The sequence below is a fragment of the Pieris brassicae genome, chromosome 9 (genome assembly GCF_905147105.1).
Source record: "Pieris brassicae chromosome 9, ilPieBrab1.1, whole genome shotgun sequence".
Taxonomy (NCBI): domain Eukaryota; kingdom Metazoa; phylum Arthropoda; class Insecta; order Lepidoptera; family Pieridae; genus Pieris; species Pieris brassicae.
The window spans coordinates 8,742,116-8,762,175 of record NC_059673.1 but is presented as its reverse complement, the minus strand read 5'-3'; the positions used below and the strand labels follow the sequence as shown (position 1 = coordinate 8,762,175).

The 20,060-nt window shown below is 31.0% G+C and overlaps 1 protein-coding gene and 1 long non-coding RNA gene across 4 annotated transcripts in view; one reads left to right on the top strand and one right to left on the bottom strand.

The window, feature by feature from the left end:
* Positions 1-20,060, bottom strand: part of LOC123714540 — an 81,590-nt gene that overhangs the window by 44,266 nt on the left and 17,264 nt on the right. The gene's annotated exons all lie outside the window — the stretch shown is intronic.
* LOC123714544 lies at positions 8,076-13,528 on the top strand. The gene is made up of 3 exons (XR_006754328.1): positions 8,076-8,228; positions 8,687-8,822; positions 13,158-13,528. It is a non-coding gene; the product is annotated as an uncharacterized LOC123714544 (long non-coding RNA).

The window sequence follows — 20,060 nt, the reverse complement described above, 5'->3', positions numbered from 1 at the left end:
ATGCACAAAACCTTAAAGTTATCTCCCCCTCATAAACTTTGTATGGTATATCTGTTAGAAAAGAGATGCAAATATAGTATAAAGATTAATTCTAGTTGAAGGAAAAATAACGATAAAGAGTTGTACTTTCATGAATCACAACTGACTCATAGAATCGAATACTATGTATGACATTATTTCCAATCAATACTGGAATCTCGATCATTAAGGTCTAAAATTTAGTAAATAATAATATAAAAATAATGTACACATAATGTTCTTAAAGTTATTTTTACAATAATAGACGCATTATTAATTAAGTATTTAATTACAAGATTAAGAACGAGGAAAAGATCGTGTAAAAATAGGTAGCAACGGAACGCGTTGAACTCATTTGTAGGACGCTTCGTCTTTCTCCCGTATGGCAAGGACTGATCGAATAGGATAGGTGTATTTCAAAAGAAATTGTATGGAAAGTATTTATTTACCTTATAGAAAGAAATACATATAAATAAGCAGGTTAGGCGGCTTATCGTTGATAAGCGATTTCTTCTAGGCAACCTAGTATGGAATTATAAAACAGAAACACCTACAGAGGGTGAAGTACAAGAAGCACATAAATAATTAATAAAAAAAATAAGATAAATAACAATTAATATCTATAATGCGTAAGTAATTACGATGCAGAAGAAAAAATATTAAAAAGAAGAATAAATTTAAAGACTGAGCTCGTCTGCCATCAAGTGGAAAGGAGGATACTTCGCATCGTAAAGGAGAAATGATAGAATTCAGTTTTATGAGTAGGGGTTTTAAGAATAAGATTGTCAAGGGAACTCAAATCAAAACTACCGCCAGAGAGGAACATAAAATTTTGTTATAATGTCGACGAGTTATCTAAAGTAGGGACTAAATATTAAAGTAATGTAAACTAAATGACATTAAGATTGGAATGTACTAAGATAGTTAACATTTTCTAACTTTATTAGATTTATACGTTATAATTTACACTTTAGCAACGTTTCTGTACACGTAATAAACAGTTGGCGTAACAGAATCAAACAATATTAGTACTTTGTTTATTAAAAGCTCTATAAGAAGAAAAGATCAGAGCTTTAAATGAAATTACTCTGTAATTTCATTTAAAGCTCTGATCATATTTCCATTTATTGATTTAAGGAAAAATATAGAAACGTTTTGACTTCCAATCTTAATACTCAAGGATTATTAAAGATATTTATTTCAAAATACATCCTTATACTTTATAATCATTGCGATACCGTCAAAACTTGTTAAAATAACATTATGAAAAAATATCAATTACTGGTTATACTTCGTTATCATCGAATACTATAGTAATAAAATAAAAAAAATGAAGACTTTTCTTTTTGTAAAGAATAAACTTATAACTAATGGAGCAAGTTCAACTCGATATTAGGATGTTTCGCGAGATCTTAAAAGAGCGTAATTCTTTAAAAGCCGGCAACCACTTGCGACCTCTCTGGCATTGAGACTTATGTATATATATACCTTAACATAAGTTTGGCATTTGGCCTTAAAATTGATTAATTAATAATTTTACTACTCAAACACACATCAGAGAAATGCCGTAAAATGTTGGACTGGACTTTATACTGGTTTCCCGTTGTTTATTTTCACAAGCATTAATTATATGAAAAATATATTGACACTGCCTTGTCGTTAAGATTGAGAGTGGAGCGCTCAGCTAATAGGTTCTGCTTCTAATAATGTTTATTTTATGTAAAAATAGGCAAACGGGCAGGAGGCTCACCTGATAGTGATACCGCTGCAGTAAGTGCAAGCAAGTGAGTAGCCGTCCTGTAACAGGCAAGCTGTCTTGTTTTTTGTTGCATTAATACTTTGGTCATCTCCGTCTTTTAAGTACTTAATATAGGGAGAACGTTTGTTGCAACATCAGTTCATTAAGGTACTGTACAGCTAATGTACAATTATTACGGAAACATTCATAAACACAACGAGAGGACGACCTTGCCGATGTGGTTGGGACACTGGTGTGAAGCAAGCCAAATCAAAGCAATCGTTTTGTAACTCGCATATTTTTAAATGACTAAATAAATACACATACACGTGTCCTGTCATGTAAGTTAAGGTTTTATGGCCTTCTTAGAAACCAGGAACATTTAAATAAAGATTTACTGTTTTATTATTAATAATTATTATAATTCTTAAGACATTTATTAATAAAAATATCGCATTTACAAACAGAGTAAACTTCTGTTGCAAGTCGATGATATTTAAAAATGTTTATGACATTTTGTTTTTGTCCTTTATTATGTAGGATATATGTACTTTTATTAAATCAGTTTAAAATATGCAATTTTTTATACCAAAAGTGTTCATAAAAGTTGTCTTAGATATAAAAAAACGGCAGAAAGTCGTTCACTTTTGTAAATGATCCTAACTTAATAAAATAAACAAAGAATTATAGATATGATATCCAGAAGTAACAAAAAATATTTATAATAACTAGACACTCAATATAAACATCAAAATGTTTTTTAAACTTTTGTCCTTATTACTGTTTTCGAAAGAAGAAGAACACACAAAAACTTATCCTTAAAACAGTGCATTATATTACATTTCTAATTATAATTGTCACTTCATACAAGGTTTGCCAAAGTTTTTCCGTACAAAAGCCTGCTGAGATCCTGTATATTGCAAAACACAAATACTTTCATAATTGTTGTCATTTAAAAACAGTGCGTCAAAATACGCCGTAGGGTTTTTTTAAAAGTCCAAAGTACATTCTTAATTATTCAAAACAAATTTACGTATATTTATCATATACCTTTCCTCTAATGGTTTGTAAATATTGTTATGCAGTGAGGTCAAGGTTATGACGTAAGACAAGTTCAAGATTTTATGCTTTTTGTAAGACTACTTTTACGTGAAATTTACATATAAATGCGAAGTAGCTGATTAAATGGAACTATATCTTAATGATATTCATTATTGGAGTCTTTCCTCTAACTTCGAGTTTGTTTCCTTTAGACTCTTGGATGCTAATTAAAGAGTTAAGTTGGCGTCTAGTACCGGACCCCAGAGCTGGTGCTTTCCTCGCTCAACAAATAAGTATCGCGATATAGCGTAGAAATACTCCTAGCGTTAGAGGTAAACTGCCACAGGGACCAAACTTTTTAATGAAATAATGTTTTAATTTTCTTTTTATTCATTATTTTTATTATAACTATTTATGTTAAGAATTATACTGTATATTTGATTATTATGTTAAGTTACATGAAGGTATGGGTTGGTGGGCTCAGTTTCCGCTCTTAGACTCATAGTTGGTCCGTTGTGCGTTAGTTACATGCATAAAATGTCTTTCTTATGTACTAATATTATATTCATATAAATGTATTCGATATCAATATCGTTTGGAATGGACTTTTCGGTAGCGCTGTCGCTTTTCCCTTTTGATATTGCACCGGTAACCTCAAAAACTATAGCGTGATAGATTTATACGTTGACTTAAGTGAAGAGTGAAGAAGAATTTTTATTGTCAACTATTTTCAAATCCTGAAGTTGATACTTTTTTAATTGTATTGGAAAGCGGAAGAAAAGCTTTGTTGTCTAATTCTTTTGTGGAAGGTTTTTGGGGGTTTGTAACATTACCACAACTTATCTTTTACTATCATATCGTTGTGTCCAATGTCATTTGTGTCAGATTCCCTTTATCATTTCTGATTCTATAGTGAGCACAACACGAGGTGCCAAAGAGAAAATTCAGAAAACCAATGAAAATGTATAGAAGCTCAAACACATTTATTTCAAAAGGTCATCACTTCAAGGAAAGTCTTATCTATTAAAAAACAAAATACTTTGCAATTAACAAACATTTACGGCTTGGTCCGACGACTTTATTACGTACTGAGTAATTTATAAATAATTCATTATTTTACTTGCTTAGTATGTGTGGAAGTCAGGTTTGACTAATTTGGTAGGTGTTTAGGTAATAAGAGGTACCTTAACCAGTTTCTAGATTTTATCCAATGACGGAGAGACACTTAGGTTTAGCGATTACATTGAGTTCAATGAACTGAAGCGCTATAATTATTTCTTTGTTAATCCAAAACCTTTATTATTATAATAATAAGTTTTGTTTCATTTTACTGTACTAACTTTGTGAGTGACACCCTAAACTAAGTAATAACCTTATGATGTCTTAAATTTCTGAATCTGTTCCGAAAAAAAAAGTGTTTCTTTGGCTACCGGCATTTGTAAAATTGTACACAGAAAGATTAGATTTTTTCCATATTCTACTACCATCCTGACACAACTATCTCTATTTTTAGTCGTGGTTGCCAAGATTACAGCTGGAGCGGACTATCTGTCTTCATCAGTTTCTGGTTAGCGTCTCTGTTATTGCAGTGTGAAGTTTTGAGGACGACGAGTCACATAATGTAAAAAAGAAATGGTAAAAATAATATTGTTATAGACGGAAAAGACACAACCCGTTTGGATGGGACTGAAACATATTTTAAAATTAGTTTATATTTTTGAAGAAACTTGTTAAGGCTTTGACAATAAGACCCGGAAGGTTTCTGCAAAAACACAAAGAATACAGAATACATATAGGAAGCTTGTCACGGTTTTACACAATTCTAAGATGCCTATTTTAATTTAACCTTGACGGGAATTTCCGCTCAGATTAGACTTATATATATATAATAAATATACTAAACTAACTTTCTTACTAGCTACTAACTGACGTGAGACTGTGCACTTTTTATTTTTCATGTATCCTTTTTTAGTTCAGTTTGTTCTTTTTCCTGTTTAGTTTTGTCTTAATAATTATATATGCGTACCTTATCTAATTTAATACATTTTTTTCTCACAGTGGTTGACTGGAAGAGATCGCCCGAAAGCGATAAGATCAGTTGCCCTCCTTTTAATTTAATTATTTTCATTTTTTATATTATGTACAACGAAGTGTTAATAATGAAATAAATAAACTCTTCTTTATTTAGACTATATCAGTATAGTATCTGTTTAATATTTAGAGTAAATGTAAATCATAAAATCGTTGATTTGTAATTTTATATACAATCTCGTACAAGTTCGTTTCGTGGAAGTTGAGTACTATTTTTAACATACTATTTATATTATTTTACAGCTGCTAGGTGCCTTGTTTTAAATTCTAAATGTTAATTTAAAGAAAAACAGTAGTTGTAATTCAAAGTTTTGTTAAGTTTAGTTTCGTATGTATAGAAGGATCACTGGGCTTGTTTGAGAAATATAGTTATTCATTATAACTTCTCGGTCGTATTCTTTATTGCTGATGGTCGTGTCACTGTAAGTTGCCCGTTGTCCTGTTAGTGTGCTCCACATTGTTCGGTCTATAGATGACTAGCGCAGCTGTTATGTGGAGATCCGTGAGAATCATGACTTGTTGAGATCAGCGGGTTGGCAATTTTCCCGCAATCTTTTGCCTTCCACTTATACTTATTTCAAAAAAGAATTTGATGTACTTTTCTATTCAAACCTCAATATGTTTTTCGTCATAATCATACATTTTGTTGTTTTATAAAATATCTACAATATATAAACGCGGTACAATGTCTAAGTAAACAGAACTTACTTCCTTAGATAAATTACCGTATTATAATAAAAACACAATTTGTTATCATAATATGTTGTAATTGAATTGATTAAAATTACCTTTGATAAGCTAACGCCTTAGATGACTTTAAACAATAGTTGTATAAATATAAAAACAGTTAGATTAGTGTATGTGAAAATTATGATACGAATTTATTTGTAACATCGTAACACAAGTAAATATTCTCTCGCTTCTTTACTTCTGTATGCGACTTCAAAATTGAGGAATAACACGACTGTATATTAGACAAACACAAATCAGATTTTTATCAGTTTGTTCTTGTGTGTTGACATAGCAACCGTATAAATTATACAGTCTTTGTTCGAGCCTCGAAATTGTCTGGTTGATAATGATTTTACTTTTTAAAAACAGATTCTAAGGACTAACCTCGTTATTTATAAATCAATAATTGTACTGATTTAATTATAGTACTGATCTCTCTTTTGATGAGCGTAATCACAATTGGACAAAACGAAAAAGGGTCCTTAAAGTGAAAATAAATTTTAAAAAAATGTACGCTCTCTATTATTAATAAACTGGAAACCAATACTTCTATAATATTTAAATAGGTTTTATTTATATACAATTAATTAATTATCTTTACTCTAGAGTAACTTCGATAAAAAAATCATACGTTCTGTAGATTATTTAATATTAAAAGTTAACGTAAGAAAACAAAACCTTTGTAATGTATAATTTTAATAACTAATATATTTACACGAATTATCACAGTTATTCATCGTCCATATCGAACCACATGGAAGTTACACTTCTCGACTGTTCACGACTGTGGTCCTCTGTCATTATTTTTAGTACGACAACTTCCATCATGCATAGTGCGAATAATATCACAAATATCGCGAAGTTCGAGCCTTGGTGATGAGGTTGGAAGGTATTGGGAATCGGCCCCGGAGGGGGCCAGGCTGCCACACCCGACGCCATCACACTGATTACACCCGACAATGACATTTCATCTACTTGTCATTTTCACTAAATCAAATCACATAAAAAAATTCCACTTATTACAACCGTTCATCGTACAATCTACGACCGCCTAGTATATCTTAATTTTTTATATTAATATATATATATCTAATTTAATTTAATAAATCTCTTGTTTATTTGTGTAGCACTCGCGTACGTCCGCCGCGCTGCTGCTGCGTGTTATGAAATGTGTACGCTTTAGTTAGAAGTTCGTTGGGAAATGGTGAATGCAACCCGGTCAAGGCTGCGCGTTGGCCGATGACCTTTAATGCGATATTGTTTCAGATGCAATTTTCATTCATATTTGATGGCACCGATATAATTATTAAAAATAAGTTTAATTATTTTTCTGCCTTTTTTTCAGTACTATATACCGCCCGCTACTTGTCCGCTCTACGCCCTTGACTGCGAGCTGGTAGTAAATGTAAATTTAGATTTAATTTAAAATATTTTCTGTTGACGTTCATAAGTGTACTTGTTCACCTATATGAATAAAGTTATTTTGAGTTTGAGTTTAAATATAATATGTCGATGTATCTCTTGTTTTATTCATGGTCAATTCTACTAATAGATATCTGTATTTCGATCGTAGTTAATTAACTTCTTATAATCTAATATTATACTTCATAAGTATAATATTACGTATATATATACTACTCTACTATGCTAACTAAACACTAGAGCTATATGTCCTTATCAGGAAAACATTTATTTTTCATTTCTGATGTATATAAGTACCAGTACATTATCTCTATTTGAATGTTTGTTTTATGATAACCTGTTTATGTCAAAAAGTTAATTAATCTTGAAATATTGCCTATCGTTAGAGATAACTTCTGACTATGTTGCATCAACAATAAATTAATTCAAGTACAAAATAATATAATTGTAGTAACAAAACATACGAAACAATATTTATTGACGAAGTTAAAACAGTCTGAAATTATAAGTTCAATGTCTCCTTTTAAGTTTTTGGTTCCTTGTTGAATTCCGGAAATAATTTGTAAGCGTTAAAATACGTCATTCTACTTCCTGACACTGGTAACGCATTTACTCTGTTTCCTGTTTATCAAATTAAATAATTATTTTTTAAGTTTATTTGTCTTTTTTCTTTAAAATGATAAAGTTTGTATGACAATGATAAATATGACTAATAAAATACATGTGTATTATGTAAAATTTTAATAACTAGATAAAATTATAATAACTTAAAAAAAGTTTCCTGAACGATGTTTACCGGGACTGAAAAGTTTATTCGGGAAACATTATTCGTAAATAAACTCAAAAAATTTACATCCTTTAAACTTTCACTAGGTGAAGTTCTGGCTCTACAGTACAATATATATAATATCTATCTGGTTCAGAAATAGACAATCCAAAAAGTATGAATACGTAAGCGGCTGGTAACATTCTACGTTTTAACGTCCAGAATGTGTATATGTATTTTTATTGTCATATAAATGTGACAGATAACAACAATAATGTTTATTTTTATAACATATAAGGATTCGCCGGAATTATCCGTACGAAGAGCGTCAGAAATAGATGATTCCACTGAAAAAATGTTGTTGGTTAATCCTATATGTCCTGTCAGAATCATGTTGGAGTATATACGAAAGAAATGCAGGTTTGTATTACCCGTATAAACATAAGCTATAGTTTGTGGTTTCAATATCAGAAAACATCTTGTTACAAGATTTGTATCGTATATATTAACTTTCACAAAACAAGTCTTTACCTCCTTTTATCCCTGTATTAGTTTACTTATATTGATGATATAATAAATTAAAATATAATGAACGATCTGTTATAAAAAATCCAAATAATTCAAATGTATTTAAATGCCCTTTATTATATAAAAGATATGTATAACTGTCAAAAACAAAGACCGCGGCGTAAATCGCCAACCAGCTGGTGCCACCAAGTCATGATACTCACGGGTTTCCACTTAACATCAGCGCTAAGGGAAGCTATAGACCGAAAATTTTTTATCGCACTTAAGATTACAAGATATATCTAATAATGATACTGTATTTTAGTAATATAGTAGATATGTTTGAAAATAATATTTTCACTGCTTTTCAGGCTTGGTATATTCACACAGTTTGATTTATGTGACGAATCTGGAGCATTAAAAGGACTATTCAATATGCCGACCTATGCATATGTAACTGACCAGTTCGAGCATAAAAAAACATATTACCTCATTGTATTGAAAATGGTTTGCAAAATGTACTTTTACTATGCCTACGATGAGCTGTTGAACTAGTAGTACCGTGCGTCTCTTAACCCTGAGGTTGTTCGTAGGCTCGTTCCCAGCGCGTTCCCAACCAACATTAGCCTAGCCCGTACCATGAAGTACGGACGTATACGCATATCAGGAACAAAAGGCTCAGACCTAGAAGGTTTTAACGCCAGTGGTTCTGTTACTACGCCTACGATACATACATGAAGTCTGTCATATTTTAAACCAAATTTAGTCTTTGTCTTTAGTACGTTAATTGGAACAGTGAGCCATACTTTTGGTCATATCATATTATGATGACGTAGTTTGTGCTGCTTTTTAAAGGTTATAGGTACCTTAAAAATAAAAACTATTAAAGTCTAAAACTAAATAATACTTGTACAATATTAATGAATAACTAAGAAAGTATCTATAGCAAACATGACGATAAAACTGGCTTAAAAAAAGACATAGAATCTACGTCTGCACTTAGTGCTTAATTCTAAATTTCATTTCATTACGTGTAAAATATAATAGTGGTTTGTCTTTGACCTAAAATAGTTGTGGTTTTCATCACAAACCACGCTGTATTTCTTCATTGCTATTTGAACAATTTGTTTTGAATGATGAATAATTAAAACGAAAATCAATAAACATTGTATTAACCTATGTAATTATACACTTGATGTAACGTTGCTTTGTCAAACAATAAAATAAATTCAATGGGTAGCGATCTAATTGATAAAATTTAAGATTTTAATCCATAAAGAATAAACAAATCCAAAAATGGAAAACAATTTTTTCTTGTTCCCTTAGTTAATTATTCACTGATGTACAGAATATCTCGATCGAATATCTATCGAAAAATCTTAAAAAACAGTCATGCCGTTTTGTGAAGGAGCTTGAACTTAAATAATCAATAAGATAAAATATGATCAAAAGATACGGTGAAAACAAAAGTATCGTTAACGATGTTATAATAATTCTTTTAATTATTGAGAACTAGATGTACAGAATATCTCGATCGAATATCTATCGAAAAATCTTAAAAAACAGTCATGTCGTTTTGTGAAGGAGCTTGAACTTAAATAATCAATAAGATAAAATATGATCAAAAGATACGGTGAAAACAAAAGTATCGTTAACGATGTTATAATAATTCTTTTAATTATTGAGAACTAGATGTACAGAATATCTCGATCGAATATCTATCGAAAAATCTTAAAAAACAGTCATGCCGTTTTGTGAAGGAGCTTGAACTTAAATAATCAATAAGATAAAATATGATTAAAAGATACGGTGAAAACAAAAGTATCGTTAACGATGCTATAATAATTCTTTTAATTATTGAGAACTAGATGTACAGAATATCTCGATCGAATATCTATCGAAAAATCTTAAAAAACAGTCATGTCGTTTTGTGAAGGAGCTTGAACTTAAATAATCAATAAGATAAAATATGATCAAAAGATACGGTGAAAACAAAAGTATCGTTAACGATGTTATAATAATTCTTTTAATTATTGAGAACTAGATGTACAGAATATCTCGATCGAATATCTATCGAAAAATCTTAAAAAACAGTCATGTCGTTTTGTGAAGGAGCTTGAACTTAAATAATCAATAAGATAAAATATGATCAAAAGATACGGTGAAAACAAAAGTATCGTTAACGATGTTATAATAATTCTTTTAATTATTGAGAACTAGATGTACAGAATATCTCGATCGAATATCTATCGAAAAATCTTAAAAAACAGTCATGCCGTTTTGTGAAGGAGCTTGAACTTAAATAATCAATAAGATAAAATATGATTAAAAGATACGGTGAAAACAAAAGTATCGTTAACGATGCTATAATAATTCTTTTAATTATTGAGAACTAGATGTACAGAATATCTCGATCGAATATCTATCGAAAAATCTTAAAAAACAGTCATGCCGTTTTGTGAAGGAGCTTGAACTTAAATAATCAATAAGATAAAATATGATCAAAAGATCCGGTGAAAACAAAAGTATCGTTAACGATGTTATAATAATTATTTCAATTATTGAGAACTAGATAAAAACAGCATTGTGCGTGTTATACGAAAATAAATTATTCGTAGTAATTATTTACCGGATTTGTGTATTAGGTAAAACTAGATGCAAAAAATTGCAAGTTATAACGATAACATGCTTTGTTAACTGCAATTTTCCGATCGTGAGATCCGATCAAAAAACAAATTAAGTTTTTTTTGTTATAACTAGAAGAGTTTGTTTGGTTAAAAGTGTTAATCTCAGAAACTACTGATACGAATTAAAATAATTAATTTGTCCTAAGCATTTACTGAGGAAGGCCAACGTTATGCTGTGACAATTTTGACATATTGAAGTCACATCCCTAAGTGTAATCTTCAAAATCGATACATAGCGCTAATCCTAAAAGTCAAATCCACTACGTGATAGGAGCGATAGCTATAAGTATCCTTAGACATACGAACAGATAAACTGATCACATATAAAGAAAAAATATTTACGGCGGAAAGACGTTAGATCGTTCGATCACAAAACATATTACAATATATCATACTAACATATAATAGTTTAATATCGCAGAATTAATGCGTAAACGGAAATTCCTAATTAGATTCCATATTCGGAAGAATTGTTAATTACTCGATAATTATTTATCAGAATTCGGAATAGACAAGGTTATCCTGCGTTTCCATTGGAATATTTAGTTACATAGGGCTATTCCGTGTACACTGATAATTCTACTGTTACATTATTGTTTTCATGTATTCGTGTTGCCTACCATTATTATTATAACTAGAAGAGTTTGTATGGTTAAAAGTGTAAATTTCAGAAACTACTGATTCGAATTAAAATAATTAATTTGTGTCAAACATTTATCAAGGAACGTTATGCTGCGACAAAGGTGACATACGTGAAAGCACGGAACATTGATATACAATAATGCAATAAACAAATATCGAATACATTTTTGACATACAGGAGTCACACTTAGCGCTTAAAGCAATCGATACATATAAAGCACTAACTAAAGAAAGAAACAGGGATGGAAATATTTTATTACAGTTACTGTTCATTATGAAAATTTGCAAAACATTGTTTATAACGCAAATGTTAAGAGATATACAACACACAAACCAAAAAGACTCTTAATTTACTCTGGTTCTTAGAAAAGGTCAATTTATCCTCCACCTTTATTGTTTCACTAACGAAACGTCACATAATGCGTCGATTATATTCAAGTCATGTATCTAATAGTTTGAAGACCTTTGTAGAATCAAGGTAGCGACTATTATCATGTACGGCCCTTGAAAATTAAATTGTTCGTCATCCGTTTAGTTTAGTTTTATATATATGATAGATATATAATATGGAAAGATATGTTTAGTAGGTTTAGGCATGGTTTATAGGGATTAAGTACAATAAACACTTAAATTAACACAAAAATATTACCAATTACGTAAACAAAACAATTAAAAAGAAAGTTAGGGATCTGATGAATACAAAACTGAATAGTTATTATAAATTTATTTTATAGATTTATGTTAACTTTTTTATCATGTAGGGCTAGTTGATTTAGTTAATCTAGTAGTTAGTTAGTAGATCTAGTAAACTGTCACAACCTCTTTTATAATCTCCTCCCTACTCCGACTCGATTATCCTACTTCGGGGAGATGTTCGAGTCAATTCGTAAGCAACCGAACGAGTCAAATGAGTAACTATTGCAAGATTCTTAAGAATATTTTTCATAAAAAATGTTTAGAATTTAATTAAATAAATATTAAAAGCTAACAATCGTGTGTTGTGCGACGCAATTCAGTAAATTGCATAAATAGAAAGTTTTCGGCAACATCTTTCTGATATATATTGTATTCAATTTATTTATTAACACAATAGTTAATTTTTGAAGTGAAACTTTTTTATCGGCGTTGAAAAAAAATTTTCGGTTACGCGTTACATTTTGTTGTCCCTACCACGGTTGATTCAATGAAATTCGGAGCCATTAATAACAAAAATATATAATAACGATAACAATGATAGTAATAATTATATTACAATTAATGTAATTCTGTAATATTCTTAGTAGTAATAAGGTAAAATCAAATAATTGTATAATTTGTATTCATGTCTATGATAATAAAAGCCTTTTGTTAAACTTAATCTTATTTAACTTTATTTAACCAATTTCTGTAAAGTTGCATATAGTAGATCATTTTTCGAAGGTCATAAATAAGTTTCACTTATTACGTGTGTACAATAATACACGCACATATTTTTTCATCTTACTTATGTGTAATTGATATTTAATATTTTTAGGAATTTGACAAAAAGATATCCGTTCTACCACAATTAAACCGGGAGGATGCGCGTTACGAAGACTTAAAGAATAAGGTGACGAATTTTATATCGGGCGAGAGTCCTAATAGATCTCCTCCACCAGCGCCAACTCCTTCAGGGAAGACTACACCAATGTTAAAAGTCGGAGCTAAGAAGAAATAACAAATTCTTTCATGTTTTTTCACGGTTATATAATTGAAACCTATTTTAAACGACTTCCGAATACCCCTAGGTGGTCATTATGAGTGATTGGCCATTTAATTCATTATGTCGGTTGCTTCCTTAAAACAGACATTAAACTTCGTAGCTGGACGCCATTATTTGTTATTATATACTTAATTATATTTATACTAATACAATGTTTGACTTTGAGTACAATAAAGAGGTAAAAAACTATTGTTAGTTGATTAATCTTTTATATGTTAATATTATAAAAAAATTTTACGCCTGCCAATCTAGTACTATTTTGATTTTATTGCTAATATTTTTTATACAGGAACAATATTTAAATTTTTGCCAGTTTTTTATCAAGATATATTCGAGTATGTGAATCATTACTAAATCTTAAAATGTGTTTAAAGGGCGTTTCATATTGTAATTTTTAACGTGTCTCAATGGCCGACGTATGTATTTATTACCAATCAGGCAACATAATCAGTAGTTTGAATTGAATGTTACCTAAAAAAATTGTAACAGCTCGAACAAGCCTTGCCTTTAATTCTTAAGCACCTAGTAGGTACACTAGCAAACTACGCGAGGCAATTAATACGCAATTATCATCTTTGCCAAACGACTTTAAGCTATATTCTTCTACCGTACAATTGTCATAGAATAAGAAAGGCACCCGTCTGAGAGGATTGTCCCAATTTAAAAAATATAAATTGCGGTTCGACTACCATATTAGCCACCGATCTAGCAATATCTTACTTATTTCATATTGCATATATCAGCCCGTGTTCTCTCGAGTCTTATACCGGATACAGGAAGTAACGCACTGGGAATAATAATAGTCACTTGAAGCTAATCTATTTGTCACAGTTCATTCACCGCACAATAATAATTGTCAAAATAATTAATCTTTAACATCAATTATATAAAAGTACTGATACAGATGGCGTATTTATCGCATCTATAAGAAGGAAGAAAGAAATGTGTTTGCGTATTTTAATTCATGTGTTTGTACTTAATTGGACTATAAACTGTATATATAACTAATTTTTTGTAAACGTAAATAGTAAAACGTTTCGTGACCACCTCCAGTGACTCTTTATACCTAAAAGTTACCATTTTGTGGTGTATAGTACTGGAGAGTCAAAAATAATATTATCAATAACGCGTAATTCAATCCCCGCCCCGCACCGTAACGTTTTACAAGATGTACGTACGTACGTACGTTACGTAATAACTGAACGCTCCCTTTCCTGAAATATACTATTTTTTAAATTATTCCCCTTAAATTAATACTTGACTTTGGGCGTTAATAATATCAAAGTAATTTGTTTTGTTTTTGAAAAATAATAGTATGGTATTTCATTTACCTTTTAACATCAGGCTAACATTGATCATAAATATAATATTTCTTAAATATACGGGATGCACTTAAGATGACTTTGGTACTTAATTAGCAAAAATGTTTCTGAATTTCGAAAATTGTAATTTCATTAGTAGTACATTTTATAATATATACTTGAGGTACAACGATACTTTGTTGGCATTAAAACGTATAAGATTTACTATTAACTCAACATGGTGTATATAGTTGGTATTTCATAAATAATATGATTGGTTATCTCAAAAGGCAGACGATGACCTTGAAGATTATTATAAAATCATCGGTCTTCGGAGGCGTTATTTCTTCTCACAAATTACTATAATTTAAAATATTATTTTAAAAATATTTTTTCCGAGTAATGAAAGTTATATTTTATCCAAATCTGATGATGGAACTAATGAGCATTTCTAGACATATCTAGCTTTTACTTTCGTTAATTTAATTAGTTAAGTTCGGCTAATTGCTTAGGTCAGACACCTTTTACTGAGATACGAAATTACAGCTGAGTTTTTATATGTATTTTATAAATAGCTCGGAAAATAAATATAATAGCTTTTCTTACCGGGTATTCATCCAAGTTTTATACTTATGTGTATTTCCTGTTCATGTGGTATTCTTGTATCTAAATGATTATTGAATTTTATATTTTTTTATATCTTAAATTGTCGTTTGTAAATGTCAAATCTTTGAGTGAATACGTCTTACTAAGAAAATATACACAGTCCATAAATGATACTTTTTATTTTTGAGGTAATCAGAATTCAAATTACAACAGTAAACCTAGATTTCTTATAAGATCTCTATACACCTCGTTTTCTACATTATCACGAACGTTAGATATACACAAGAAATCGTATCTCTGTTCAAAAATAAAGTTTGTAATTTTAGATCTACTAGGCCAGGGAAAGTGAAGTAGCTTGTTCTTATAATAATGTTCAATATTCGAGTATATATACAACTCAAAATTATCTAAAAGTCTGTAGAATAAGCCAAATATCTTAATTGACTTCTTTATTAACAAATATAGTTATTACATTAAAGTACTTTAGAATGTGAATTTTATATGATAGGCACGTATTGTTTAGATCATACAATAAAAAGATACTTTAGTAAAAGGCAGTTACGGCAACGGTAAAACCACTAAAGCGAAACGATGAGTCAAAATTACGTGTGCGTTGACAAAATAATACGGATTCTTATGAAAGTAGCGAAATAATTAGTGCGGCTAACACTCCTATCAACGCTTTTAGATGTCCGATGTAATATCCTTTAAATAAATAAAAGTTAAGTAACATGGGAAGTGTTAGTGGCTAGGTGAGAGTATCTTTTGAACAATGTTCACAGTCTTCCAACGGAATCAATGTATGTACCACCGCAGGAAGACATCATAAATGCGGTTGTTAGACTAATTTTGGATCTAAAACCCAGAATGCATTAGGTACAGAAGAATGATCACCAAGTTGCTAATGAAGAAAAAATACGAGCATACAGAAATCCAAGTTACTTTGTAACCAAGATCCCAAGTATTTGCTCTACATTTGACCGTGTTTTAGGGACGACAAAATAAAATTAATAAAATAAAATTAATCTCGTTGGGGTTAAATTAATTATAATCTATTAAATAACATTATCGCGTCGACGTTGAGTGATATCTATTATTTTTATCAATAAAATCAATACTGATTGATGAATGACACCAATCTTTATTCTATTTAAAATAAATAAAGCTTGTGAGTATTAGAATCTGTTGGCCCTAACATTTTTCATATGTAGTGGAATTAAATTTTGATTTTAGTTACTATGTTTATATTAATTTTATTTTATAGAATACACAAAATTTCTGTTGAATACAAAATGGTGGTGTTTTTAATAGCCGCAATAATTTAATTTATATATTATTTAGTTACAATAATGTTTTTAAAAACAATTTTGTATAAACAGATGACAATTCGTCATACAATTATTTACGAAAATCAGGTTAAACTGTGCAGTTACTGGCAACAACAAATTGTTTTCATCAATTTTGTAATCGTCGGCCTTCCATTCGTCACGCTTTTCTCATTCATTACATCTAATTATAGCTAAATATGTACTTTGTTTTGGGTAACAAAGAATATGTTTCTAATATAAACGTTTCTCCCAGGTGTGTAATCCAATAAACTCACTACTACTAAACACATATATGTGGTAATAATTCAAAACACAACCAACCTTTTAAAATCCAAATAAATGTAAAAATTCACTAACACGACCACAGTAATCACAAATACACTGTTTTCGATTTTTCTATTCGAATTTAGAATTATGAAAGTTACGACATCAAACTTCCGCTAAGTTTTGGCAGTGAGTGACAACTGAGTGCGCAGGCGCGGATGTCGGGCCCGGAACTATGCGCAGTGCATTTGTAATTGTATAACCCCATCCAAGGTGATATATCCATTAAGGCTTATCATTTGATGGGGCGAAGGCGCACCTGGTTTTAAAACCGCCATGTCCTGCAGTTGCCACTTGTTTCACCTATTACAATTGAGATATCGATTTGTTTTAGAGAAACTTTCAAACATACACAGATATTTCTGAAAACTTTGTTTCATGATTTTCCTACGTGGCCATTTTTATAATCGTGATCGTTATGTTACGACATTTAGAGTAATAAATAATTCAGCAAACAAACTGCATACTACTTTAGAATATAAGTTTCAGTAATATTTTTATTAAACTAGAAACTTTAAGGTTATTTTTAAAATTCGCGACAAATAATGTTTTGTAAAATGCAAAAATTATAAGGAAGTTGTTATTTCTCTAAGCCCCAAATGCTTCTATATTAACCAATAAAGGCACTTATTTCATTACAATGAAAAGTCTGCATAACATAAGTTATAACCAATATATTTCGACGCGGCTTGTTTATGGTATGTAAAGATTAAAATAATGATTACATGAAATATTTTACGTTGTTACTGCTGAATGTGGGTTAAGTAGCGATGGAACCACTTAAGGGTTCTTCTAGTGCATCATCTTGCGACACAAGTCATGACCTTCTTAACGATTGTTTGTGTTTAAACGTTTACTTAAAACATAATTATATCCATTCTGTACTAAAATTATTAAAATAGGTTATAACCAATAGTTTTCGGACAATAGGAACGTATACGCAGGTCTTTATGTAAGGCGGTAATAACGTCCCAATAGATAGATAGCTATCCAATTATACGAAAGCGGGGTCGAAATCCAAAAAGCTCAGATCATTGATATTGTAAACAAAAATGGATCACACTTATTTTGTCGAAAAAAGTTATTTTTTTGAAATCCACGTACTAGGAGTATTGTAATATGAACATATTAGAATTAAGATTGTACAGACAGAATATGATGTGCTGTTTTGATAACCCACACAGCTCAGGCAGTCAGTTCGATACCGGCGAAAATGTTCTGTAAACAAAACCCTCCACCAAAATTTATGCCAAAACAATGGGCGTAATGTTAATTTTGAGTTATGTTTAGATTCCATTGTCCAGGAATTATAAATATGTAAATCTATATTGTACATTGTATATTATAATACTAGCAATGACCCGCGGTTTTGCTCGCGTAGATACTGATCTAGTGGTAGTGGAAAGTCTACTAAGTCGGACTATAGATATATTTTCGTTATCATAAAAGTTTTATTTTAAGTAGTTTTCTTGTTTTTTAACTACGTCCTTTCAGATTATTAGATACACTGAGATTATTTACATTTCACGTTTACTTTACAGCGAACATATATATAATACAGTCTTAAATTCGTAACATGATTTATAATTATATAATAAATTTATTGATGTATTGATTTTTTTTTATTTCAAGTAGGTAATGAAATATTTTTTTAAATTATTTACTGGAATTTTTAGCTTGAATATTTTAAATATTAGAGAAGAGTTTTATTTGTAGAACTTCCCTATAACCATCATTTGAGGTAGTTTTGTTTCGTGACAGCAAAATAATTTGACGTTATGGAGTTCCGACTCTAATCTATATATAATATAATAATATAGGGATAGGCCAACCCAGGGGAAAAAAAATATGTTGTATACATATATTGATTGATAAGAGCAGTGTTAGCCTAGTGGCTTCAGCGTGCGATTCTCATCCCTGAGGTCGTAGGTTCGATCCCCGGCTGGGCACCAATGGATGTTCTTTCTATGTGCGCATTTAACATAAGCTCGCCTTGCCTTAGACCCAAAAGGTCGACGGCATGCGTCAGGCACAGAAGGCTTGCCTATTCGATAAAAAAAATGATCATGAAGATATAGATACAGAAATCTGAGGCCCAGACCTAAAAAAGGGCTATTTTTTTAATACATATATTGATACGTTCTGTAACATTTTCACATTTTACAACATTTTTTTGTTTTGTTGATGACAGATTTTTTATGGATAAATTATGTATGTGGAGCAAAGTATGTGAGTGGAGCAAAAAAATAAGCTCCAATTAAATATAACAAATGTGCCGTGGTGACATTTAGTCACGCTAAATTGCCTCATCATCATGAGGACAACGTGTCAGGGGTGGTACTCAAGCGAGAATCGTCAGTAAGAAACTTGGGGGTTCGAGTGGATGCCTAACAGAATTTCCGAGATCATGTAGTGGACATTTGCAAGAAAGCATACGCAAAAATGGGATTTATGCTTCGAAGGGAAACAACGTTCACTAATATTAAAGCCACCTCAAGCTTGTACAACGCTCTGGTTAGAAGTATGTTAGAGTGTAACACGTCTGCTTGTGCTCCGCAAGAAGCTAAATCCTGCCTTATGTTGGAGCGCATACAGAATAAATTTACCTCACACAGACTGTGTGGCGTCTATCCCTACTATACTTTAATGTTTTTTTTAATGTAATAGGAGGTAAACGGGCAGGAGGCTCACCTGATGTTACGTGATACCACCGCCCATGGACACAAATTGGCAGCTCACATTGGCAGAAGGCTCGCAAGTGCGTTGCGGGCCATTCAAGAATTGGTACGCTCTTTTCTTGAAGGACCCTAAGTCGAATTGGTTCGGAAATACTTCAGTGGGTGGCTGGTTCCACATAGTGGTGGTGCGCGGCAGAAACTGCCTTAGAAAACGCTCAGTTGTGGAACGTCGGACGTCGAGGTGACACGGATGTTGTAAATTGGAAACCATACGGGACTCACAGTTGGCCTACTACGTACTGAAAATCTTGAGGGGTGTTATATGCAACCCAAGTGTACTCCGAGAGCATGGCTTCTTATGGCATATGTGAGACGGCGAAGGCTAGGTTATTTGCGATACCAAGGGCCAGAAACAGTCTGTTGCAAAGATCCCCGTTA